Source organism: Taudactylus pleione, unplaced genomic scaffold (assembly GCF_031769625.1).
Source record: "Taudactylus pleione unplaced genomic scaffold, aTauple2 ptg001661l, whole genome shotgun sequence".
In the NCBI taxonomy this organism is placed as follows: domain Eukaryota; kingdom Metazoa; phylum Chordata; class Amphibia; order Anura; family Myobatrachidae; genus Taudactylus; species Taudactylus pleione.
Genome location: NW_028286058.1, coordinates 3,325,367 through 3,351,962, shown reverse-complemented (window position 1 = coordinate 3,351,962; position 26,596 = coordinate 3,325,367). Strand labels below are relative to the sequence as shown.

At 48.9% G+C, this 26,596-nt stretch overlaps 1 protein-coding gene across 4 annotated transcripts in view; it reads left to right on the top strand.

The window, feature by feature from the left end:
• The window catches only part of PPP4R4 (protein phosphatase 4 regulatory subunit 4), a 211,696-nt gene that overhangs the window by 86,030 nt on the left and 99,070 nt on the right, over positions 1–26,596 (top strand). Inside the window, exon 1 of one of the 4 annotated variants that reach the window (XM_088464389.1) lies at positions 9,677–9,795. The exons of 2 other annotated variants lie outside the window; for them this stretch is intronic. The gene's annotated coding sequence lies outside the window, so the exon portion shown is untranslated. Of the gene's footprint in view, positions 1–9,676; positions 9,796–14,013; positions 14,103–26,596 lie in introns of those variants that run through there. One more of the 4 variants, XM_088464386.1, reaches the window with a different exon arrangement.

The following is a 26,596-nucleotide window of genomic DNA, read 5'->3' as shown; positions in this document are numbered from 1 at the left end:
GTACAAAGTCATTACACTGGCTCTGCCTTTGCAGCCTGGAATAAAAATTTAGCTTTTCCGCATCATCTCAGTCTCCCATTGGTCATCTGAACTTACCCGCTACAGTCAGTTACTTGTGTATTAGCATCTTTGAAGCGCTTCCACCACTGAAATACTGCAGCACGGCTACTTGTTTATCCACCGTATGTCGTAACATTTCATGAGTTTCATTTCTGCTTTTATCAAGGTTAACACAAAATTCAAATACACATCTCTGACGTAATGTCACAAACATGTCTTCCTCATCCGCCATGACGGAACGTACGAAGAGCCTTACAATAACCAGCATAGCGTTACCACGTCTACCAATGCGACAGAAAAACAGAGGCAGCCTCATTACTTTTCAATCAGCTCTGGTTTATTTATTCTATGATATGTCACCCTTTATAACACCACCCTCGCTGTAATGCCAGTGTTACCTTATGTTTTAAGGTGCGAGTGAGAGAAGGAACACTGTATAATGTAATTTTTATTCTGTGGCCCTTGCGTGTGACAAGGGTGGTGGCTACAGGCGAATATCCGAGCAGTAACATAGAAACACAAATTGGGTGATCCCAGGCAGCAGGTTATGGTAACATGTTTCTCAGTCTGGCTCAGGTGCTCCAGTTTTTGCACATATTGTCATGTCTGACGCTGGTCACGAGGTGACACTACCTGGAGGTGTTTACAGCACTGGTTACTAAGGAGAAGATGGCAAGTGATTCTTTCCATGCAACTGAATGCAGCAGTAAACCTGTTCCACATTTTTTTTTTCTTGCAAACAAAACAACTTAAAAGTGCTTAGGCATAATTCATTCATTACCTGAGATCTAAGTCAGCGCAACATACGGGGCCCATGTCTGTCCTTACAAGGAAACACAAATCTCTGCAGATTTGTTTTGTAAATTCTACCCTCGCGTTTCCAGATTTGTGGATGAACACGACATTTATGAGGGGATGTAGACGGTCTGAATACCGGCACCAATATCCCAACTGCCGGCATCCCGAAGGTAAGTATCGGGGTGTTAGGGGAAGGTTAGGGTCAGGGTGCGGGGTTAGGGTTAGGCATTAGGGGGAGGGTTAGGCACCAGGGAGGGAGGCTAAGGATTAGGGTGTGGGGAGTTTAGATTTAGGCACATCGGGGGGAGGTTCAATTTAGGCACAGAGAAGGGGGGGTTAGGTTTAGGGTGCAGGTGGAGGTTGGGGTTAGGGATAAGGTACTTACCTTACCTGTTCGATCTTCCGGCGTCGCCATTTCACCCGCCAGCCGCCCGGATCACATATCCAACTCCTAGAGATAATAGCTACAATCTGCTTGGTTGCTATGGGCAACATTTCCACTTCTAAAAACCTGCACTTTAGTAAATACCTCAAGCAGTCCAAGCTACTATATCAGAGCTGGAAATTATGCCTAACATATTAGCCATATACTTTTATACACCTAACATAAAATAAATCACTCTCGTTATCTGTAAGAAGACACATGAATTTGTTAAATGTTCACTATGGTTTTGATTCAAGCTGATATTAGTGATTTATCACATACAGTATAATGTAGTATATGGAGAGATTTGGAACTTCATTACATAATTCTTTCTCTGCCATCACATGATCAATAAGGAGTTTAGGGGGAGATGTATTAACGGCAAAATGCGGTAAAACCCCCGAAAATGCAGTTTTCGGGGGTTTTACCGCATTCCCCGTATGTATTAAGCAGCAGAATGCGCTGCATTCTGCTGCTTCGCGTCGCTAGGTAACGCCACCTTCAGGTGGCGTTACCCAATAGAAGCCTATGGGCTTCTTAGCGCGACGCTCGGGGCTGGGAGGGATCCGATCGGATCCCTCCCATGAGCCCCCGCGGCCCGCAGCGCGCAGAAGGACTTCTGGGTGTTCAACCTGGAAGTCCCTCTGCCTGGCAGCATCGCATCGAGAGAGCTGTCCTTTGCGAAATCCTTGGTACATACACCGCGGTATGTACGCGAAGTCGGGGGGGATGTACCGCAACGGCGATGTCGCCATTAATACATCTCCCCGTTAGTGACTGACTAGCTCAGATTGAAAGATCAGTCTACACAGCCCTCTCCTGCAAACAACCAGAAGCCGAATGTTTCCAGGAGAGAGACCTTTTTCTTTTGCTGTGACAGCCATGTCAGTTTCCTCTAAATATTGATCTTGCAAAGGGAGCACTGCCTTACCCGAGGACTTCTTCTCCTCAGCTTCATGTAAAAAGTACAAAATGTGCTGTTTAAAGGCTCTGCACTGCCTCAGATCCATAGAGCAGCAGAGCTGGCGGTCTCTAGGACCCACCACGGCTTAGCAGGAGGCCTGACCTCCAACCTACACCAGCGTTGGCGCATCTTTTTTCCCCAGTGTTCCAGGAGGCTGGATGTACCCTATAAGACTCTCAGCCATATGAGCCACATACCGCTCTACAGAGTACCGCAAGTACCCTATACCACTGCTATTACTAAGGAGCATAGCACCACTGACAACCAGGTCATATAACATCCTGCAGCTGGAGCACTACAATGCCCAGCAATACCCCTAAGCTCCAGGCTGCTCCAGCATTGGTATAGTATCTGTTCATCCCTGTGTCTCTATACCACCTTATTGTTCTACCTGGTTCAATAAACCTAAGACCTGGTAGGCTGTAGCATCAGAATTTTAGTGGGGGGTTTATATTATATATTGTGGCAGGTTCAGCATAATTCCACATGAAGCGAATGTGGAATATCCAGATAGCTCAGGTTTGGCAGAGCAAAAGCAGTAGGACTGAAGGGTCCAGTTCAGCTGTTACCTCAATCAGTTGTCATCTTATTAAACTGCACCTGTAATCATCCTTTATGAATGTGATCAGAGCCAGGGGCTGGTAGGCAACTTTTAGCTTGGGGGGCAAATGCAGCAGGCGGCCCTGGCAGAGGAGTAGCATGTAGCCAGGGTGCCCGGAGCACGTGTGTGCTACGGCGCCCCCCTCCCCTCAAGTGTTCCAGGGAGGAGGCGGGCCCATATGGGATTAATGTAAAGTAAAAATAAAGATTAGGGGCATCCCCCTGTAGTGGTGCCCATATGCAGTGCCCTCCTGTGCCCCAGGAGAAGACCCCCTTATGCAGGCCTCCACTAGTGCCCCCAGTAGTGATCCCCCCTATGCAGTGCCCCTTATACAGTGCCCCCCAGTAGTGGTCCCCCCTGTGCAATGCCCCTTGTGCCCCCAGTAGTAAGCCCCTTATATAGTTCCCCCAGTAGGGGTCCCCCCTGTGCAGTGCCCCCAGTAGTAAGCCCCTTATATAGTGCCCCCAGTAGTGGTACCCCATATGCAGTGCCCCCAGTAGTGGTACCCCCTATGCAGTGCCCTTTATATAGTGCCCCCTTGTAGTCCCCTCCCCTTGAAGTGCCCCCTTGTAGTGCCCCTAGCAAGCAACGCTGAGACCTGCCGCGGGACCACTGACAGGTAAGTTTAAAATAATATGCGTGCAGGGTGTGCGGTGCGGGGTCCCCCTGTACCCGGGGGCCCGTGTGCCCCGCACACCCTGCACCCATTGTAGATACGCCACTGTATCTGACCCACAATTTCTTATGGCAGCCCTGAACACATCCACTGATTCCTAACCCAGGTGTTACCCTTGCCGATGAGTTCAACTGCCAGCGCAGGGTGCAAACACGGATCCCCCGGCCGCTGATATTTGCTGCATATACACTACAAGCTTTTTCTATACAGTCAGTCGGTGATCTACACTGCCGGCTCCAGGCTTGTGCACCGCTGCTCTGATAGACAAATCCTGCTGCAGCTGCAGCTTCACCAGCGCTCTCCTACATCTAGAGCTGGTGAGTTACACTGCATCATTATAGTGTATCATCACTGCAGCCATTGCATTCACACTGTATTTGGCAGTGACACCTGGATAACAGTGGTACAAAGGGATCGTTACCCCTTCATCATCGTTTGGGACAAATCAGATTTATCATGGCCCTTCCCCATGAGGCTACACCCTTTTTTCAGGCACGTGTCTTCAGTCCATATGTGAGAAATAGGGGGCGGTGAGGGGCGCCAATGCTCTTTCTGGCCCAGGGCACCAAAAAGTCTAGTTACAGCTCTGGCTGGTACTGACGGGTCCACTTCTCTAGGCCGTGTAATGAAGGTGTGTTTATGTGCAAAGCAAAAATGAGCAACATTTTATAGATGTCTGGTATTAGGTATTAGACTATTTGTGATCACAAGAGACAGAGCCACACGGAGGCATGGCAGATAATAATCAGGGCTTATGTACAGAAGTCTATTAATTCCATTCAATCATAAATCATTTTATTCTGTTTGGCAGCTTCCACTACTGGTAGTTCTGTAAGTTCAGAGAAGAAAGTTTCTATATGCACCATTACTTGTCCCTTACATATTACTGAGCACTTATAGAAAGTAAAGCGAGGATATCATCCTTTATATTTTGGGATTAATATTTGGACTTGTATAGCAAAGCTTTTTGGTTCTTTCAAAATCCTATTTGAATAGAATATAATAGGATATTATAGAATATTCTAAATACGTGGAATATCCTTAATAACCAACAAGTAATTGTTAGCAGCAGAAACTAGTATTGCCTATTGTGTTCAGTGTTATCTTGTGGACAGGCTTAGGGCCTGATTCAGAGCCGGACGCTCTGACCAGAGCGCTCGCTCTGAATCAGGGCCCTCCTACCTACAAATGGAGCGTCCTCCTGGCCGCTCGCATAGCTGTGGGTGACCACCCACAGCATATGCGAGCGGCCAAAAAGATGGTCGCGATGGCCAAGACCATCGCGACCATCGGGCTTGCGACGAGACCCTGCGGTAGGGTCTCGTTGACCGCAAGCCCTGCAGTGATTTTGGCTCTATCAGAGCCAAAATCACTCCCACTGACATCACTGATGTCAGTGGGGCCGGACCCAGACGGTAGGCGTTCCCATGGGAACGCCTCTGTCTGGCGGCCATGCCCCTGGCACGCCCACCAAAGGGGGCGTGCTGTCAGTCACCATCGACAGCACGCCCCCTTTGGTGCGAGACACGGAGCGACAGCTTGGCTGTCGCTGTCCGGGTCTCGCGCATGCGCACGACGGAGCTCCCTCCGTTGTGCGCATGCGCATTGGGGTAAGCGGGTGTGAATGACCCCCTTAGTTACTTGTCTGTATTTGTGTCCTGGAAATAAACTGCTTTTATTTTTTTAAGCTTAGAGTAGAGAAGATTTATTGTGATTGTGATTGTGATTTATTGTGATTGTCCCACATTATCCACCGAGCTGCTTATCCTCCTTACGTCTGGCTCTGGAGATCTACAATGAGAGTTCAATACAATGTATTACTGAGAGCCGGATTCAGAGAGACACGCAGACACGTATTCATTTGCTATTACTTAAGACGCCCACTTGCAGGGCCTTGCAGTGGTGCATTTCTGTCTCTCTGCCTCTTTAGACACCATCGGTCGCACCAATGAAACTTGTAGCAGCCTTATGACAGGTGCAGTTTCTCTGTATGACCATGGCCTCTTGTGTGAGTGGATGTGCGTCTTTGGACGCAGCCGCTGATGGGAATACGCCCGCTTCTGCTCAGCCACCCCCCTGTTACCTCCAAGGAGCGCCCATTGAAATCTTCCAGACTCTGTGTCCGACCCTATTATCTCCCAGGAGCACCCACTGAAATCTACAGACCCTACGCTTGACCCTGTTACCTCCCAGGAGCGTGCACTGAAATCTACAGATCCTACGTCCAACCCTGTTACCTCCCAGGAGCGTGCACTGAAATCTACAGACCCTACGCTCGACCCTGTTACCTCCCAGGAGCATGCACTGAAATCTACAGATCCTACGTCCAACCCTGTTACCTCCCAGGAGCGTGCACTGAAATCTACAGACCCTACGCTCGACCCTGTTACCTCCCAGGAGCGTGCACTGAAAACTACAGATCCTACGTCCAACCCTGAAGCCTTCCCTCATCTCTAGTTTGCAATTGCAAGGCAGAATTTAAGGATTTAAGCTGTTTATATAATAGATAGCCACAGTCATGGTATGTTGCTGCTATGCCACATATGGGTGACTCGGGAGAGATGACATCTCCAGACCATCAGAAAGATGCAATTACATAGAGATCTTAGAGAATTGAAGAGCAATGTAACCATTCAGGTTGTAAACAGCGGCTTGTACTGTACGGATGGCTTTTATAATGTTTATTTAGATGTTTCCATCTTATCCTTGTTATGTATGATGACTATTTGGGGAAAGCTTATAACTTGTTTTGTATTTTTGAATTGAAGAATGAACTGAGCAAACTTATTACTAATGCTAAAGTTTAAATATAAAATATTAATAATAATAATAATAATAATAATAATAATATCCTGCCCACAAACACATACATACATGTACACATACATACACACATACATACATAACACACAGAAGTAAAGGAGAAAATTGTATCAATTATTATTTGATTTTCTACTGTCAAAGGGCCTGATTCACTACAGATCGCAACTGCGTTTGCGGCTACGATTATGCACGCAGTCTGGCTGCGATGATATGCTAATCCATTGCGATCGCTATGCCTTCGCAGCACTACACAGGGACGCTCACATTACCTTACACACATCCGTAATACTTAGCAAGACTGCAAGACCATCGGTAACAGTGAGTACCATCGCAGCCTCACGCACACTTGTACAAGCTCTGACCTTACTCAGAAATTGCTAACTTCATTGCACGCTATGAGGCCTCAGGCTGTGTATGGCATCGCAGTGGATAATTTTTGCACGCTCCTGCAACAGCGTTGAAACGCACTGTCACGCCTGCGTTTACCCGACCACCCCCCCTTCACCTCCCACAAACGGCACTTCCTGTCAATCACTCTGCGATAGATCTGCAGTCCTGATCGCAGTGGCCGGTTCGCGCACGCACATTGCGTTGTATAGGCATGTGCAGTAAACAACAATCCACCGATTGCATGTGTAATCGCAGTTGCGATCGGTAATGAATCAGGCCCAAAGTCTTTCTGCTTCGCTAATTCCCTTGAAATAGATCCACTGTCATTTGTTTAGAGTGGTGATAAGAGATTATCTGGGCCCTGATATTAGAGGGTAGCGTCTATGCCCCATTATCATTGGTGTGTGTACATACATCTGCGCAATAGCAGGTGCAATAGATAACCTCCTAATAAACGTATATATATATACCCATAAATCTTCATCATCAGGAGCCGAATTTTCGTGAACACGCCCTCACTGAACTTTGCCTATGTGATATTGCCTCTTCCCATCCCCGTTACGCTTTTTTGTGCAAGATACGAACGATTTTGCAATTGCGCATGAGCTTAAGCTACGTGTACGACTCACTCTGCATCAACCCCCGACATGTGTGTCTGGAGCCAAAGAGAAGAGTGGTGGAGGGCTATACAGGGGGCTTTCCTCATCAATTCCAACAGTAATGTTACAACATGCATTTTAATGTACAGATGAGATAAACATTCTTGCGTAAAGGAGGTAGACCTTAAGTTTTAGGGGTAAATTTACTAAAGTGAGAGTTTTTAGAAGTGAGTTTTAGAAGAGATGTTGCCCATAGCAACCAATCACATTCTAGCTATTATCTTCTAGAAGGTGCTAGTTAAATATTAGGTAGAATCTGATTGGTTGCTATAGGCAACATCTTTTCTAAAACTCACTTCTAAAAACTCTCACTTTAGTAAATATACCCCTTAGTGAAGAATTGGGTGATATTTTGGGGATATACATATTTGTTGCAAAAACAGACACCACAAAATTGACTTAATCTGATACAAAAGCTGTACCCAATGATCTATAATTTATATTTGTCACATGTTTAAGAAATAACTAATAACCGTGAAGCTTGATTCACTAGCGCATGCAACTGCGATTACGCACGCAATTGGCCGATTGTTGCGTTGTGCACATGCATCGCTGTGCCTGTGCGCAAACTAGCTATTCCGATCAGGACTGCGATCGCAGTGACTACGCAGACCCATCGCAGAGTGATTGACAGGACGTGCCGTTTGTGGGTGGTGATGGGGTGTGATCGGGTGTAGGCAGGCGTGCCAGTGCATTTCAACGCCATTGCCGGGGCGTACATAAATTATCCACTGCTATGGCATACGCAGGCTGAGGACTGATAGCGTGCATGGAAGTTAGCAATTTCAGAGTAAGGTCAGGGCTTGTGCAAGTGTGCGTGCGGCTGCGATGGTACTTGATTGTACCGATGTTTTCGCAGTCTTACGGATTTGTGGTAAGTAAAGTGGGCGTCCTTGTGTAGTGCTGCGAGGGAATAACGATCGCAATGAATTAACATACTATCGCCGTTGAACTGCGTGCGTAATGGCTATTGCATATGCAGTTGCGTACGGTAGTGGTCATGCATTGCGCAGGTCTGGGCTTTCAGTTACACATTACATGTCAGAACTGGCTAACCAGGTCATGCATGTGTAGATCCCATCTGCAAGAATGTCCTGCAGGATCAGACCTTTACTTCAGTAAACTTTAGCTCTCATAAGTCAGCTTATGCTCTGTGACTCAGCACATTAACGTGATGCCCTCTATCTGACAGTCGCTTGTTGCATCACAAGTTTCTATTTTGTTTTTATTGGCATTGGCAAAATTCCTCTCAGGAAACTGAAGTGCATTAATAATCATTTATTTCTGCCTCATTAGTCCCCTCTGTGCACCTACTGCAAGGGCAGCTCGCCCCGATCAATTACAAGAGACAGGCAGGAAAATTGATGATTATAACCTTGTAGTCGTATTTGGCAATCTCAGCATCTCATGTACAGTCAGGTGCATAAATATTGGGACATTACAGAATTTTCATATTTTGGCCTCTAGTCACCACCACAATGGCATTGAAATGAAACAAACAAGATGTGATTTACCTGCAGACTTTCAGATATAATTTGAGGGTAATTACATCCAAATCAGGTGAACGGTGTAGGAATTACAACGGTTTCTATATGTGTCTCCCACTTTTTAAGGGGCCAAAAGTAATGGGACTATCAACTCAAAAGCTATTTCATGGACAGGTGTGGGCTATTCCCTCGCTATTTCATTAGTAAAAGATCTGGAGTTGATTCTAGGTGTGACATTTCCATTTGGAATCAGTTGCTGTCGACTCTCAATATGAGATCCAAAGAGCCGGGCTGTCTATGCTGGGCGAGCGTACGCTTCCCGATAGATTGGATTAGTTTGTGCACACGGACTGCGATGCATGCACACAATGCAAAACATCGCCAGCTACGAGCGAACGCTTGCTAGCAAATGGGTCTGAATCGGGCCCACTGCTCCTTCTAGTATATAAAGCTGGCCACACACTAGACCAACTTACATCCAACCAGCCAACTTGTTGATTGGTTGGAATAAAAATCTGGTAACGGATGGGAGTAACTGATGATCAGCAATTTGCTCCTAAATGCCAGAAAACAGATGAAAATAGTCATCAGACAAGTTTGTTAAATGTTTGATCTAAACTATTTGTTCAAACAACTGTATTTGTCCATTTTTCAGTGTTTGGGAGCAAATTGCTGATTGTCAGTTACTCCCATACATTACCAGATTTTCATTCCAACCAATCAACTAGTGTGGCCAGCTTCAGTCTGTGGCTTCCTGCTGCCTTCACTTGCCTCCTCATATCATGTCACTGCTCCTGTCACATGCAGCCCGGTCCTCACTAACACATCACTCATCTCCTGATATACTCTGTGCTGCTGGGGGAATTCACACTGAATCGCGTCATCATAACCCTGCCCCCGCTTTACAATTCCGGTAATCTCAACATTGTGTAGCGGAGGGCGGATCCGCAATGATTGCGCCCCCACACCGCCCATCATTGCCATCGTCACACTTCCTGCAGCACCGATCTTGCTGCACCCTCCTGGAAAATCGGCATGTATGATATACTTTTTGCTGCTGGGCCCAGTTGGCATGTACGATATACTCTTTGCTGCTGGGCCCAGTTGGCATGTATGATATACTCTTTGCTGCTGGGCCCAGTTGGCATGTATGATATACTCTCTGCTGCTGGGCCCAGTTGGCATGTATGATATACTCTCTGCTGCTGGGCCCAGTTGGCATGTATGATATACTCTCTGCTGCTGGGCCCAGTTGGCATGTATGATATACTTTTTGCTGCTGGGCCCAGTTGGCATGTATGATATACTCTCTGCTGCTGGGCCCAGTTGGCATGTATGATATACTTTTTGCTGCTGGGCCCAGTTGGCATGTATGATATACTCTCTGCTGCTGGGCCCAGTTGGCATGTATGATATAGTCTTTGCTGCTGTGCCCAGTTGGCATGTATGATATACTCTTTGCTGCTGGGCCCAGTTGGCATGTATGATATACTCTTTGCTGCTGGGCCCAGTTGGCATGTATGATATACTTTTTGCTGCTGGGCCCAGTTGGCATGTATGATATACTCTTTGCCACTGGTCCTTATTTATACAGTTAGACAAGCGACAAATCATTAGCTCCAACAAGTTCCGCACACCAATCCGCTTATCTGTCCTACTGTGAGCATAATATAATGGTGATCTGTTTGAGTACAGTTTGCTCTGTACCCACCTACTAATGATGAGCAGGAGATGACTAACTGACTCAAAGGACCTGACTCGGGGTGCAGGCACTCGCTGCCACGGCTGCTTCTATTTGCTGGTCCGTGGCGACAATAATATGCAAATGCTACTTTCTGCCTTCCCCTTATGTACCAGCGTGCACCTGAATGTGCCAGCCCTGAGACGTCCACTCTCAGCGATGCTGCACGGTGTAACACCGCCAGGGATTCAAGACACTCCGTCATCGGCCCATCGTCACATGCACCATCGGCAATTAGGGCAGGTGCAGCGCCTCTATCTGAGCGAGGCCTCTGTGGCTGTGTCTCTGCGTTTGAGAACCTCAGCCGCTGTCACTGACATGCCCACGACACTCCCATATTACGCCAGCATGACAAATTTGTGTGCGTTAAGTTCACGCCACCTCTCAGTCACTACCCAGCAACGCCCATTGTGTTCCCTTGCATACGTGACCACTTCTAATACCAGTGGTCACGTATGCACCAGCGCATTTGTGCATACACACTCCCGGTTTTGCTGAATATCTTGCGAATGCGCAGTAGCAACTAATCGGTCAGCTACATGAACATCGGAATTACGTGCCATCAGTGTGCACTTCTGAACTAGGCCCGGTATGATTACAGTCAAGGCCGTAACTAGGGTATTGCGACCAGTGCCATGGCACAGGGCACTGCAGGGCAGGGGGTACTGTGTGGGCCTGTCACTTTTCCTGTTTATTATCATTCTCACTTGTAGCTTCCTCTTATTTCATCCCCAGCGTCTCCTGGCCTCTCCTATCTCTTCCCTGGCCCTTCCCCATGAGGCCATGGCCCTCTCTCAGGTGCACTATATTATGTCCCTATTTATCCCCAGCATCTCCTGGCCTCTCCTATCTCTTCCCTGACCCTTCCCCATGATGCCATGGCCCTCTCTCAGGTGCACTATATTATGGCCCTATTTATCCCCAGCATCTCCTGGCCTCCCCTATCTCTTCCCTGGCCCATCCCCATGAGGCCATGGTCCTCTCTCAGGTGCACTATATTATGTCCCTATTTATCCCCAGCATCTCCTGGCCTCCCCTATCTCTTCTCTGGCCCTTCCCCATGAGGCCATGGCCCTCTCTCAGGTGCACTATTTTATGTCCCTATTTATCCCCAGCATCTCCTGGCCTCCCCTATCTCTTCCCTGGTCCTTCCCCATGAGGCCATGGCCCTCTCTCAGGTGCACTATATTATGTCCCTATTTATCCCCAGCATCTCCTGGCCTCCCTATCTCTTCCCTGGCCCTTCCCCATGAGACCATGGGCCTCTCTCAGGTGCACTATATTATGTCTCTATATATCCCCAGCATCTCCTGGCCTCCCCTATCTCTTCCCTGGTCCTTCCTAATGAGGCCATGGCCCTCTCTCAGGTGCACTATATTATGGCCCTATTTATCCCCAGCATCTCCTGGCCTCCCCTATCTCTTCCCTGGCCCTTCCCCATGAGGCCATGGCCCTCCCTCAGGTGCACTATATTATGGCCCTATTTATCCCCAGCATCTCCTGGCCTCCCCTATCTCTTCCCTGGCCCTTCCCCATGAGGCCATGGCCCTCTCTCAGGTGCACTATATTATGTCCCTATTTATCCCCAGCATCTCCTGGCCTCCCCTATCTCTTCCCTGGTCCTTCCCCATGATGCCATGGCCCTCTCTCAGGTGCACTATATTATGGCCCTATTTATCCCCAGCATCTCCTGGCCTCCCCTATCTCTTCCCTGACCCTTCCCCATGAGGCCATGGCCCTCTCTCAGATGCACTATATTATGTCCCTATTTATCCCCAGCATCTCCTGGCCTCCCCTATCTCTTCCCTGGCCCTTCCCCATGAGGCCATGGCCCTCTCTCAGGTGCACTATATTATGTCCCTATTTATCCCCAGCGTCTCCTGGCCTCCCCTATCTCTTCCCTGGCCCTTCCCCATGAGGCCATGGGCCTCTCTCAGGTGCACTATATTATGTCTCTATATATCCCCAGCATCTCCTGGCCTCTCCTATCTCTTCCCTGGGCCTTCCCCATGAGGCCATGACCCTCTCCCAGGTGTGCTATCTTATGTCCCTGTATAAAAAATGATTGGGGGGGGGGGGTCACCAATGCTCTCCCTGGCACAGGGCACCAAAAAGTCTAGTTACAGCTCTGATGATTAGAAGTACTTGCACGAGGCGGCACTTACCTGTTAGTTCTCATGCAGAGACTAAACACCAATACATTTGGATCTATTTATGAAGATGCTGTGATAACAAAGATTTCCTCTTGCCGCTTTGCCAGCCAATATGGATGCATTTGCCCATGCGAGAACCACCTTTACCTTTTCATACGTGCGCAGTAAACTCGCAGCCCCAGCATGGTATTCCAGTTTACTTTCAGCACAACAACAAAAAAACAATTCAAGAAAAATATGAAAAAAATATGTAATTTGTTTTTTTTTCTTCAGCTTTTTGTCCCTGCTATTACCATCGTGAGTTGCCGATAGCGATAAAAGGATTCTGACGAATAGTTTCTACGCCAGTAGTCGTCAGTAACCTTATCATGCATTGGGAGATACCCTAAAGCCGTGTACTCACTAGACGATGTGTGTACTCAGCACCGACAGATGCTGTGGCACGATATATCGGACGGTCTCTACACACTGCACAGTCTGGTGTACGGCCACCCGATATATCATTCCCCCGCCTGCATCCAGAAGAATGGTGTCGGCCACCGTATCTTTAGATTGGCTCGCTGTGAAGGCTGATCTGAAGTTACGATAAACGACGCATGGGAGCGCACTATAGTGCATACAAACTGGATGATGTTTGTTTTTGCGTTTCGCTTCAAAATGACAAATCGTCCAATATATGGTCCTACGTGTACCTAGCTTAACTCTAAAAGGGATTATCGCCTCTAAATAAACACACCCGTTTGTCTAGCGAATTTCACTTGGGACACAGCATACCTATTCATTGTAGGACAAAATGACAAATATTACCTGTACTGACTATTTTTTATGCCAATTACTACTATATATATATAAAACTATGCTGCACTTATTTGGGATTTCAGTGTCCATCTTCCCTTCCAGTCCGTCCCTCTTCTGTGTCTGTCTGTGCATGTAGTTAGTGTTAGTAGTATTTGTGCGGAGAGCAGGTGGGGTCTACCTCCCCTTCCCCCGAATAGATAGTTATGAGCTGCTATCACTAATGCATTCGTCAGAGATACACAGCATAGTACAGCTTTGTATTACCATGCGTCTCCCTCCCACACACAGAGGAGGCAGCTATGCTGGGGGCTGAAGCTATGTTCATGTTCATGACAACACCCACTATCAATTCAACGGGGGACAATGAGACATGAGTCACGTGTCTGAGGAAACATATGTAGCACAATAAAATGACATTATGTACAGCAGTCATGCCACCTGGGTGGTTGTAATGGCGCTGTGAGTGCTCCGGGGGCACGTTGGCGTACTGTGGTGAGCATGTTGTTCCTGCTATCAGCAGTGTCACTGGTAAGTGTATCCGAAAGCTGGAAACACAAGTAGTATGCAGGGGACAGTGTCTGACTCTTCTTTAGCTGGAACCCCAAAGACATGGTTAACATTAGGCTGCATTGTACATTATTCTTATTATTACACTAGTATTGTGTACCTGTCATTCACTGGGTCCCAAGCAGCCAGAGGGCCTGATTCAGCAAGGAACGCACGGATGCAGACTCACGCATCTGGCCGCTGCGAGGATATGCTAATCAATGCATACGCACGGAGACAGCAGCACAAGATGCAGACGCCCAGCCCTATATTAAGCCGTCCATCTCCCTTTACTCACAGCCTGATCAGTACGCAAGATAGCGTAAACATCGGTAACATCGAGTATCATCGGCCATATTTGCATAATAGTGGTTGACTAGACCTCGCGCAGGATCTTGGCAACTTCCTGTGTGCACAGAGTCTCATCACTGCGTGCGGCACAGCAGAGGCTAATTTATGCACAGGCGTTCTAACGCACAGGCACGCCTGCTTTTGCCCGACCACCCCCCGTCACCACGCAAAAACGGCACTTCCTATCAATCAATGTCAGAGGTGGTCTGCGTACACTTACCCAATCGCACTGGCTAGTTCGCGCATGCGCAGTTCGGAAAAATCGGCCAAGTGCTTGCGTTCCTTGCTGAATCAGGCCCAGAATGCATTGTTGTTGTTTTTTTCCATTTTCCTTCTGTCTCTTTATGGTGTAATAATTTTTTATTTTAACAGTGGTTTTTTTTGTTGTGTTTTAAATTTCTTTTTATTCTTTACACCCCCAACCTACACCACCTTTCTGCCTCACACCCCTTTCCTACACCACCTTTCTGTGCCTCACACCTCTTTCCTACACAACCTTTCTGCCTCACACCCCTCTCCTACACCACCTTTCTGCCTCACACCCCTTTCCTACACCACCTTTCTGCCTCACACCCCTTTCCTACACCACCTTTCTGCCTTACACCCCCTTTCCTACACAACCTTTTTGCTTTACACCCCTTTCCTACACAATCTTTCTGCCTCACACCCCTTTCCTACACAACCTTTCTGCCACACACCCCTTTCCTACACCACCTTTCTGCCTCACACCCCTTTCCTACACCACTTTTCTGCCTCACACCCCTTTCCTACACCACCTTTATGCCTCACACCCCCTTTCCTGCACAAGCTTTCTGCCTCACACCCCTTTCCTACACCACCTTTATGCCTCACACCCCCTTTCCTGCACAACCTTTCTGCCTCACACCCCTTTCCTACACCACCTTTATGCCTCACACCCCCTTTCCTGCACAACCTTTCTGCCTCACACCCCTTTCCTACACCACCTTTCAGCTTCACACCCCTTTCCTACACCACCTTTCTGCCTCACACCCCTTTCCTACACCACCTTTCTGCCTCACACCCCCTTTCCTACACAACCTTTCTGCCTTACACCCCTTTCCTACACCACCTTTCTGCCTCACACCTCCTTTCCTACACAACCTTTCTGCCTCACACCCCTCTCCTACACAACCTTTCTGCTTCACACCCCTTTCCTACACCACCTTTCTGCCTCACACCCCTTTCCTACACCACCTTTCTGCCTCACACCCCTTTCCTACACCACCTTTCTGCCTCACACCCCTTTCCTACACCACCTTTCTGCCTCACACCCCTTTCCTACACCACCTTTCTGCCTCACACCCCTTTCCTACACCACCTTTCTGCCTCACACCCCTTTCCTACACCACCTTTCTGCCTCACACCCCTTTCCTACACCACCTTTATGCCTCACACCCCCTTTCCTGCACAACCTTTCTGCCTCACACCCCTTTCCTACACCTCCTTTCTGCCTCACACCCCTTTCCTACACCACCTTTATGCCTCACACCCCCTTTCCTGCACAACCTTTCTGCCTCACACCCCTTTCCTACACCTCCTTTCTGCCTCACACCCCTTTCCTACAACACCTTTCTGCCTCACACCCCTTTCCTACACCACCTTTCTGCCTCACACCCCTTTCCTACACCACCTTTCTGCCACACACCCATTTCCTACACCACCTTTCTGCCTCACACCCCTTTCCTACACCACTTTTCTGCCTCACACCCCTTTCCTACACCACCTTTATGCCTCACACCCCCTTTCCTGCACAAGCTTTCTGCCTCACACCCCTTTCCTACACCACCTTTATGCCTCACACCCCCTTTCCTGCACAACCTTTCTGCCTCACACCCCTTTCCTACACCACCTTTATGCCTCACACCCCCTTTCCTGCACAACCTTTCTGCCTCACACCCCTTTCCTACACCACCTTTCAGCTTCACACCCCTTTCCTACACCACCTTTCTGCCTCACACCCCTTTCCTACACCACCTTTCTGCCTCACACCCCCATTCCTACACAACCTTTCTGCCTTACACCCCTTTCCTACACCACCTTTCTGCCTCACACCTCCTTTCCTACACAACCTTTCTGCCTCACACCCCTCTCCTACACAACCTTTCTGCTTCACACCCCTTTCCTACACCACCTTTCTGCCTCACACCCCTTTCCTACACCACCTTTCTGCCTCACACCCCTTTCCTACACCACCTTTCTGCCTCACACCCCTTTCCTACACCACCTTTCTGCCTCACACCCCTTTCCTACACCACCTTTCTGCCTCACACCCCTTTCCTACACCACCTTTCTGCCTCACACCCCTTTCCTACACCACCTTTCTGCCTCACACCCCTTTCCTACGCCACCTTTATGCCTCACACCCCCTTTCCTGCACAACCTTTCTGCCTCACACCCCTTTCCTACACCTCCTTTCTGCCTCACACCCCTTTCCTACACCACCTTTATGCCTCACACCCCCTTTCCTGCACAACCTTTCTGCCTCACACCCCTTTCCTACACCTCCTTTCTGCCTCACACCCCTTTCCTACAACACCTTTCTGCCTCACACCCCTTTCCTACACCACCTTTCTGCCTCACACCCCTTTCCTACACCACCTTTCAGCCTCACACCCCTTTCCTACACCACCTTTCTGCCTCACACCCCTTTCCTACACCACCTTTCTACCTCACACCCCTTTCCTACACCACCTTTCTGCCTCACACCCCTTTCCTACACCACCTTTCTGCCTCACACCCCTTTCCAATTCCTACACAATCTTTCTGCTTCACACCCCTTTCCTACACAACCTTTCTGCTTCACACCCCTTTCCTACACCACCTTTCTGCCTCACACCCCTTTCCTACACCACCTTTCTGCCTCACACCCCTTTCCTACACCACCTTTCTGCCTCACACCCCTTTCCTACACCACCTTTCTGCCTCACACCCCTTTACTACACCACCTTTCTGCCTCACACCCCTTTCCTACACCACCTTTATGCCTCACACCTCCTTTCCTACACCACCTTTCTGCCTCACACCGCTCTCCTGCACCACCTTTCTGCTTCACAACCCTTTCCTGCACCACCTTTCTGCCTCACACCCCTTTCCTACACCACCTTTCTGCCTCACACCCCTTTCCTACACCACCTTTCTGCTTCACACCCCTCTCCTACACAACCTTCCTGCCTCACACCCCTTTCCTATATATCCTTTCTGCCTCACACCCCCTTTCCTACACCACCTTTCTGCCTCACACCCCTTTCCTACGCCACCTTTCTGCCTCACACCCCTTTCCTACACAACCTTTCTGCTTCACACCCCTTTCCTACACCACCTTTCTGCTTCACACCCCTTTCCTACACCACCTTTCTGCCTTACACCCCCTTTTCTACACCACCTTTCTGCCTCACACCTCTTTCCTACACCACCTTTCTGCCTCACACCCCTTTCCTACACCACCTTTCTGCCTCACACCCCTTTCCTACACCACCTTTCTGCCTCACACCCCTTTCCTACACAACCTTTCTGCTTCACACCCCTTTCCTACACCACCTTTCTGCCTCACACCCCTTTCCTACACAACCTTTCTGCTTCACACCCCTTTCCTACACCACCTTTCTGCCTCACACCCCCTTACCTACAGCCCTATCACTGTGTATTCATTGTTTAACGGTATATTTAAATACTCGTATATAAAATATGTTAACAGACTCGAGTCACCCCAGTCTTCACCCTCCCACTTGGCCCCACACCCTCTATGGCTGACCCCACCCCATCTATGCCATTCCCCCCACCCAAACATAGACACCCCCCTGTCGCTCCATCCCGTGCTTCACTCTACCCTTTGCTCCAGTGCCTCACACTACTCTTTGCTCCAGTGCCTCACACTACTCTTTGCTCCAGTGCCTCACACTACTCTTTGCTCCAGTGCCTCACACTACTCTTTGCTCCAGTGCCTCACACTACTCTTTGCTCCAGTGCCTCACACTACTCTTTGCTCCAGTGCCTCACACTACTCTTTGCTCCAGTGCCTCACACTACTCTTTGCTCCAGTGCCTCACTCTACCCTTTGCTCCAGTGCCTCACACTACTCTTTGCTCCAGTGCCTCACACTAACCTTTGCTCCCGCACCTCACACTACTCTTTGCTCCAGTGCCTCACACTACTCTTTGCTCCAGTGCCTCACACTACTCTTTGCTCCAGTGCCTCACACTACTCTTTGCTTCACAAACTTAACTTAACGCATCTGTAGGCAGTGCTGCGCATGCGCTGGTATTACAGATGTAACAGCGCATGCGCAGCACTGTTTCCAGACGCGATAAGGTAGTGTAGGCAGGAAAAGTATCTATTTCCCGAACAGCTGTCATCGCAAAAATGACAGCTTTTCGGAATAGATACTTATGGGGAGGAGGAATGATGAATTCCACCTATAATTAGCTAGAACTCCATGAGAGTTCTAAAGCTAATTATCTCCAGAGAATTTTTATGTTTAATGAATAGGCCCCTTTATCTGAAATGATTTAAGCTATTGTCAAACATATCACATGTTACGTATTTGTCCCATTAATGCAGACCCCTCCCCACTCCCCAAACATGTCTCCACCATCACAGTTACTGACAGCCTCTGCCTAATGCCTCTACTACGCACAGGGAAGACCCTGTACATTCAGCAGCTTTGTTGTATTTTAAAAAGTATAATGGGGAGAGTATTGAAAAAAGGGTAGTTACACCTGTTGGCACAGAAACAGACAGCTCTCAGGTGCACAACTCCAAATTACTGGTAATATATAAATGCAATAACGTTTTGCAATCCAAACTAATCTACAGATGGCAAGTGCTCCTGCTTCCGGCTCGCAAACCCGCTCCTTCTCTATGGGAAGGAGTCCCGAGTTGCGAAGTGGGATGCTTTCGGATCCCTCCGTCCCTGACTGGCTCCTTCCGCCGGATGCCGGGGCTCTTGTGTGCATGTGCACTAGTGTCGCTGCTCCAAAAGGAGCAGCAAAGCCGCTCGCAGGGACAGCTGATTTTCGGATCCGCTGTCTCCGCAGCGGAGCAGTGATGAATTGCTCCGGTGCTTGCGGTGAGTTAGAATGTTAATTAACATCATGAATAGACCCCTTAGTCACTTATTTAAAATTGTATTTGGTTTATTTAAAGTCACATTTTAGTCTCTCTTTTTTGCTTTGTTTTAGTTGAGATTCAGTCAGTGAAGCTCAGTTTTCATTTTATTCTAATTTTCATCAATGTTTTAGTCATAATTGTTGCAAACAGTTTAATGAGACTGTAATAAATTTTACTGAAGAACTTTTCTCTAAAATTCCCTTGAGAGCTTGAAATCCGGATACCTGTAGCTACAGTATGTGTTTAGTCATCTGGGCTCATGAGAATGTGTTATACAAATTAATGCCTTAAGTTTGTTAGAACCAGTGTTAATTTTGACAAGGATTTTAGACTTGGGGCCTGATTCAGAGCCACTCGTAAGCGGCCGCTGGTTCGCTCCGAGCGATGTTTGCCCAACTGCGCATGCGTACGGATCGTTATACGCATGCGTGAACCAGTCAGTGCGGCCGAAATTCACGTGCTCGCAAAATAGCGAATGCCTGATAATTTGAGTGACAGGAGGAGGCGTATGTGGGTGGTAACGGGGGAAGGTGCTTGAAAACGGGGAGTGGAGATCCGAACGCAGGCGTGCTTAAAGGTCAAAACGGGCGTTTTATGGGTGTGCATAATTAATATAGCAGCGTCATTGACCACGTCACTGGGTTATTTTATAGCCAGAACTGCTCGCAAAATTGTGGTAGCAAAAACCAACCCCAAGAATAGCGAGCAGTACATACGCTGGTCGATGTACTCGATTAATCTAATAAATAGCGGACATGACGTAGGATGCGTGCGGCCAGGGGGCGTATTTTTTCAAAATACGACCGCAAGTTTTGTTCGCTCGTTCAGACCTAGAGGCGTGAACAGACCGCAAAGAGCGAACGGTTGATTTGAATAGCCACCCCTGTTTTCTGGACGAGCGAGCGCTAATTGCGTCCGGCTCTGAATCAGGCCCTTAGTTTTAGTCTTAGGACCTGATTCACGACCGATCGCAACTGCAATTACGCACGCAATTGGGCGATTGTTGCATTCTTCACAGTGACCACGCAGACCCATCGCAGAGTGATTGACAGGAAGTGCCGTTTGTGGGTGGTGACGGGGGAGGGAGGTGGTCGGTGAAACGCAGGCGTGCCAGGGCGTTTGAACGCCGTTGCAGGGGCGTGTGTAAATTAGCCACTGCAATGCAATTCCTGAGTAAAGGTCAGACCAGGGGCGGAGCAATGGATTAGCTTACTATTGCAGTGAGACTGCGTGCGTAATCGCTATTACAATTGCAGTTGCGATCGGTAGTGAATTAGGCCCTTAGTCGCTTATTTAAAACCGAACACAGGTTTCGTCATAATTTTAGTTATTAAAATGTTTATATTTTAGTTATTTTTACAATTTAGTCCTGAAAAAAAATTGGAGTCAACAAATACTTTTAGTCAAAGATTTTGTCGACAAAATGAACACTGGCTGTAGAGTGACTTTGGCTTTTCGGTCGCTGCTGAGGAAAGAACAATGTTACTTTACAAAGAAGAAAATTCCTGATCTGTTATGTGTCCTGATCAGTGCCAGTAGCCAGCTAAGGCATTGGCTAATCTCCAGGTGACTGGACTCCTTCCTGGATTTGTTTGTTTTCTTTTCAAACAAGAAAGTGGCGAAACAGGATCTAAATGGCAATATTGGGGCCTATTCATCATAACTAAAATATCTCTGGAGGTAATTAGGTTTAGAACTCGCATGGAGGAATTCATCATTCCTCCTCCCTATAACTATCTATTCCGAAAAGCTGTCATTTTTGCGATGACAGCTTTTCAGGAAATAGATAGAGCAGGCAGGGAAAACTAACTTACCGCAGCTGTAATCAGTGTTGCACATGCGCTGTTACATCTGTAAAACCAGCGCATGCGCAGCACTGCCTACAGATGCGGTAATTCTGTGTGCCCCCCCTCCGCTCACCTCCCCCCCGTCCCCGATTTACCTGCCCACTGCAGCGGCCTCCGGCTCCGTCTGCTGTTCTGACACTGTGTTTTCCAGGCAGAACACAGTAAAGTTTAGAAAATAAAAAAAAAACATTTTTCTAAACTTTACTGTGTTCTTCCTGGAGAACACGTGTCAGCAAGTGTCACCTGCTATACGCCACCTCACAGTGGCGGATAGTAACTCCATCAAATTCCGAAAATACATCATTTTCGGAATTTGATGAATAGCATAATTTCCATATCCCCATACTAATGTACTAATGTACTAATGTATGGGGAGTGTGGAAATTAACGCAGGCGGACTTAACCAGGAGATATCAGTGATATCTCCTGTGTTAAGTGTCTTAATGAATACTATAATAACGGTAATTAGGAAAAATGTCCTTAAAAACATTATTTTAGAGTTGATGAATAGGCCCCATAGTGAGATAAACTGGCAATACTGCAGCAATATTATTGTAAAACAATAACTGTACAAGATAACTGCTCTGTTTTTTTTTCTTCTAAAACTATTTTATTGGTATTATGGCAACAAAAATAAAATCACATTGGTACAATGTAGTACAATCAGAGCAATAAAGAAAATAGTAGCATGATGTAATATACATAGATATGTAGCATAGTGATTGCAATGATTATTCAACATATAAGTAAGAGACTGGGATAATTACATCAGTGTCAAACTTCCAATAACAATTAAAAAAAAAATATTTTAATGAACTGAAATAAGAAGAACGGAAAATAATAAAAAAAGAAAAAGAAACAGAGAGGGGGGGATTAGGGGTTAGGATTTAGGAGAGGTCAGGGAGAAGTCCTGTTACAGGTGTGTACAGTATATGCAGATATAAATATGTTGAAACAAAAATTGGTACAGAATCAAGTAAGATTATGCATCAAGGACCAAGAGGTATTTTCAAAAATTTTCATAATTTGTTTCCAAAATTGTGGGAAGTAAGTATGGCAAATATAATTCCAATTTTATGTGTGGAAATGAGCAACTGCTTTCTCTATGTCAACCTGGGCTTTACGTCTGTCAAAATATAATGCAGAGAGTAAATCTGATTTCACCATAGTGATTGAGGGTGGGTTCGGGGAAAGACATTTTTGTAAAATTGCCTTTCTGGCCAATGTGATCAATATGGAGAGGATTGGGATATGTCTTAGGTAAGGACGCTTGAATCCAGACCGTGAAATCAACTAATAACAATGGTGCCCACGAAAAAAGGTTCCCGTTAAATCCACTATGAAATTATGAATTTTACGCTAGAACTTTTTAATTTTGGAACAGTGCCACACATTATGTACGAAGGTTGCAGAGGAACGATGGCATTTTGGACAGCTCCATGGAACATCCTGTGATATATCAGCTATTAAAAAATTTTAAATTAATTTCTTGCAATTTAGCAGAACCAACTGACCGCATAGTAAGTGGCATTGATTTCAGAAAAGTCAGCCGACCAGGCCTTCCACACTCCAGCCCACAAACCGTTAATACTAACTGTGCTTTATTTGAATGTAAAACTGTAAACCTAGCTCTTGGTGTAATTAAGGAGCTGTGACAAATAAGAAAATGTTGCATATACCTTCTCCGATGACTGGCAGGTCCATGGAAGCCTCCGCCTATCTGAGCGGAAGTTCCACTCCCATGTCTGAGTCAGGCTGCCCCTAGCAGTGCTGTTAATCCTCTCTCCTTCCCCTGGCAGTGCTGTTAATCCTCTCTCCTGCCCCTGGCAGTGCTGTTAATCCTCTCCCCTGCCCCTAGCAGTGCTGTTAATCCTCTCTCCTGCCCCTAGCAGTGCTGTTAATCCTCTCTCCTGCCCCTAGCAGTGCTGTTAATCCTCTCTCCTGCCCCTAGCAGTGCTGTTAATCCTCTCTCCTGCCCCTGGCAGTGCTGTTAGTCCTCTCCCCTGCCCCTGGCAGTGCTGTTAATCCGCTCCCCTGCCCCTAGCAATGCTGTTAATCCTCTCTCCTGCCCCTAGCAATGCTGTTAATCCTTTCTTCTGCCCCTGGCAGTGCTGTTATCTCCCCTGCCTCTTGCAGTGCTGTTAATCCTCTCCCCTACCCCTAGCAGTGCTGTTAATCCTCTCTCCTGCCCCTAGCAGTGCTGTTAATCCTCTCCCCTGCCCCTGGCAGTGCTGTTAATCCTCTCCCCTGCCCCTAGCAGTGCTGTTAATCCTCTCCCCTGCCCCTAGCAGTGCTGTTAATCCTCTCCCCTGCCCCTGGCAGTGCTGTTAATCCTCTCCCCTGCCCCTAGCAGTGCTGTTAATCCTCTCTCCTGCCCCTAGCAGTGCTGTTAATCCTCTCCCCTGCCCCTGGCAGTGCTGTTAACCCTCTCCCCTGCCCCTAGCAGTGCTGTTAGTCCTCTCTCCTGCACCTGGCAGTGCTGTTAATCCTCTCCCCTGCCCCTGGCAGTGCTGTTAATCCTCTCCCCTGCCCCTAGCAGTGCTGTTAACCCTCTCCCCTACCCCTGGCAGTGCTGCTAACCCTGTCCCCTGCCCCTAGCAGTGCTGTTAACCCTCTCCCCTGCCCCTGGCAGTGCTGTTAATCCTCTCCCCTGCCCCTGGCAGTGCTGTTAATCCTCTCCCCTGCCCCTGGCAGTGCTATTAATCCTCTCCCCTGCCCCTGGCAGTGCTGTTAATCCTCTCCCCTGCCCCTGGCAGTGCTGTTAATCCTCTCCCCTGCCCCTAGCAGTGCTGTTAATCCTCTCCCCTACCCCTGGCAGTGCTGCTAACCCTGTCCCCTGCCCCTAGCAGTGCTGTTAACCCTCTCCCCTGCCCCTGGCAGTGCTGTTAATCCTCTCCCCTGCCCCTGGCAGTGCTGTTAATCCTCTCCCCTGCCCCTGGCAGTGCTATTAATCCTCTCCCCTGCCCCTGGCAGTGCTGTTAATCCTCTCCCCTGCCCCTGGCAGTGCTGTTAATCCTCTCCCCTGCCCCTAGCAGTGCTGTTAATCCTCTCCCCTGCCCCTAGCAGTGCTGTTAATCCTCTCCCCTGCCCCTAGCAGTGCTGTTAATCCTCTCTCCTGCCCCTGGCAGTGCTGTTAATCCTCTCCCCTGCCCCTAGCAGTGCTGTTAATCCTCTCCCCTGCCCCTGGCAGTGCTGTTAATCCTCTCCCCTGCCCCTAGCAGTGCTGTTAATCCTCTCTCCTGCCCCTAGCAGTGCTGTTAATCCTCTCCCCTGCCCCTGGCAGTGCTGTTAACCCTCTCCCCTGCCCCTAGCAGTGCTGTTAGTCCTCTCTCCTGCACCTGGCAGTGCTGTTAATCCTCTCCCCTGCCCCTGGCAGTGCTGTTAATCCTCTCCCCTGCCCCTAGCAGTGCTGTTAACCCTCTCCCCTACCCCTAGCAGTGCTGTTAATCCTCTCTCCTGCCCCTAGCAGTGCTGTTAATCCTCTCCCCTGCCCCTGGCAGTGCTGTTAATCCTCTCCCCTGCCCCTAGCAGTGCTGTTAATCCTCTCCCCTGCCCCTAGCAGTGCTGTTAATCCTCTCCCCTGCCCCTGGCAGTGCTGTTAATCCTCTCCCCTGCCCCTAGCAGTGCTGTTAATCCTCTCTCCTGCCCCTAGCAGTGCTGTTAATCCTCTCCCCTGCCCCTGGCAGTGCTGTTAACCCTCTCCCCTGCCCCTAGCAGTGCTGTTAGTCCTCTCTCCTGCACCTGGCAGTGCTGTTAATCCTCTCCCCTGCCCCTGGCAGTGCTGTTAATCCTCTCCCCTGCCCCTAGCAGTGCTGTTAACCCTCTCCCCTACCCCTGGCAGTGCTGCTAACCCTGTCCCCTGCCCCTAGCAGTGCTGTTAACCCTCTCCCCTGCCCCTGGCAGTGCTGTTAATCCTCTCCCCTGCCCCTGGCAGTGCTGTTAATCCTCTCCCCTGCCCCTGGCAGTGCTATTAATCCTCTCCCCTGCCCCTGGCAGTGCTGTTAATCCTCTCCCCTGCCCCTGGCAGTGCTGTTAATCCTCTCCCCTGCCCCTAGCAGTGCTGTTAATCCTCTCCCCTGCCCCTAGCAGTGCTGTTAATCCTCTCCCCTGCCCCTAGCAGTGCTGTTAACCCTCTCCCCTGCCCCGAGCAGTGCTGTTGACCCTCTCCTTCCCCTAGCAGTGCTGTTAATCCTCTCCCCTGCCCCTGGCAGTGCTATTAATCCTCTCCCCTGCCCCTGGCAGTGCTGTTAATCCTCTCCCCTGCCCCTGGCTGTGCTGTTAATCCTCTCCCCTGCCCCTAGCAGTGCTGTTAATCCTCTCCCCTGCCCCTAGCAGTGCTGTTAACCCTCTCCCCTGCCCCTAGCAGTGCTGTTAACCCTCTCCCCTGCCCCTGACAGTGCTGTTAATCCTCTCTCCTGCCCCTAGCAGTGCTGTTAACCCTCTCCCTTGCCTCTAGCAGTGCTGCTAATCCTCTCCCCTGCCCCTGGCAGTGCTGTTAAGCCTCTCCCCTGTCCCTAGCAGTGCTGTTAATCCTCTCCCCTGCCCCTAGCAGTGCTGTTAATCCTCTCCCCTGCCCCTGGCAGTGCTGTTAATCCTCTCCCCTGCCCCTAGCAGTGCTGTTAATCCTCTCTCCTGCCCCTAGCAGTGCTGTTAATCCTCTCCCCTGCCCCTGGCAGTGCTGTTAACCCTCTCCCCTGCCCCTAGCAGTGCTGTTAGTCCTCTCTCCTGCCCCTGGCAGTGCTGTTAATCCTCTCCCCTGCCCCTGGCAGTGCTGTTAATCCTCTCCCCTGCCCCTGGCAGTGCTGTTAACCCTCTCCCCTGCCCCTGGCAGTGCTGTTAATCCTCTCCCCTGCCCCTGGCAGTGCTGTGAATCCTCTTCCCTGCCCCTGGCAGTGCTGTTAATCCTCTCCCCTGCCCCTGGCAGTGCTGATAACCCTCTCCCCTGCCCCTAGCAGTGCTGTTAATCCTCTCCCCTGCCCCTAGCAGTGCTGTTAACCCTCTCCCCTGCCCCTAGCAGTGCTGTTAATCCTCTCCCCTGCCCCTAGCAGTGCTGTTGATCCTCTCCCCTGCCCCTAGCAGTGCTGTTGATCCTCTCCCCTGCCCCTGGCAGTGCTGTTAATCCTCTCCCCTGCCCCTAGCAGTGCTGTTAAC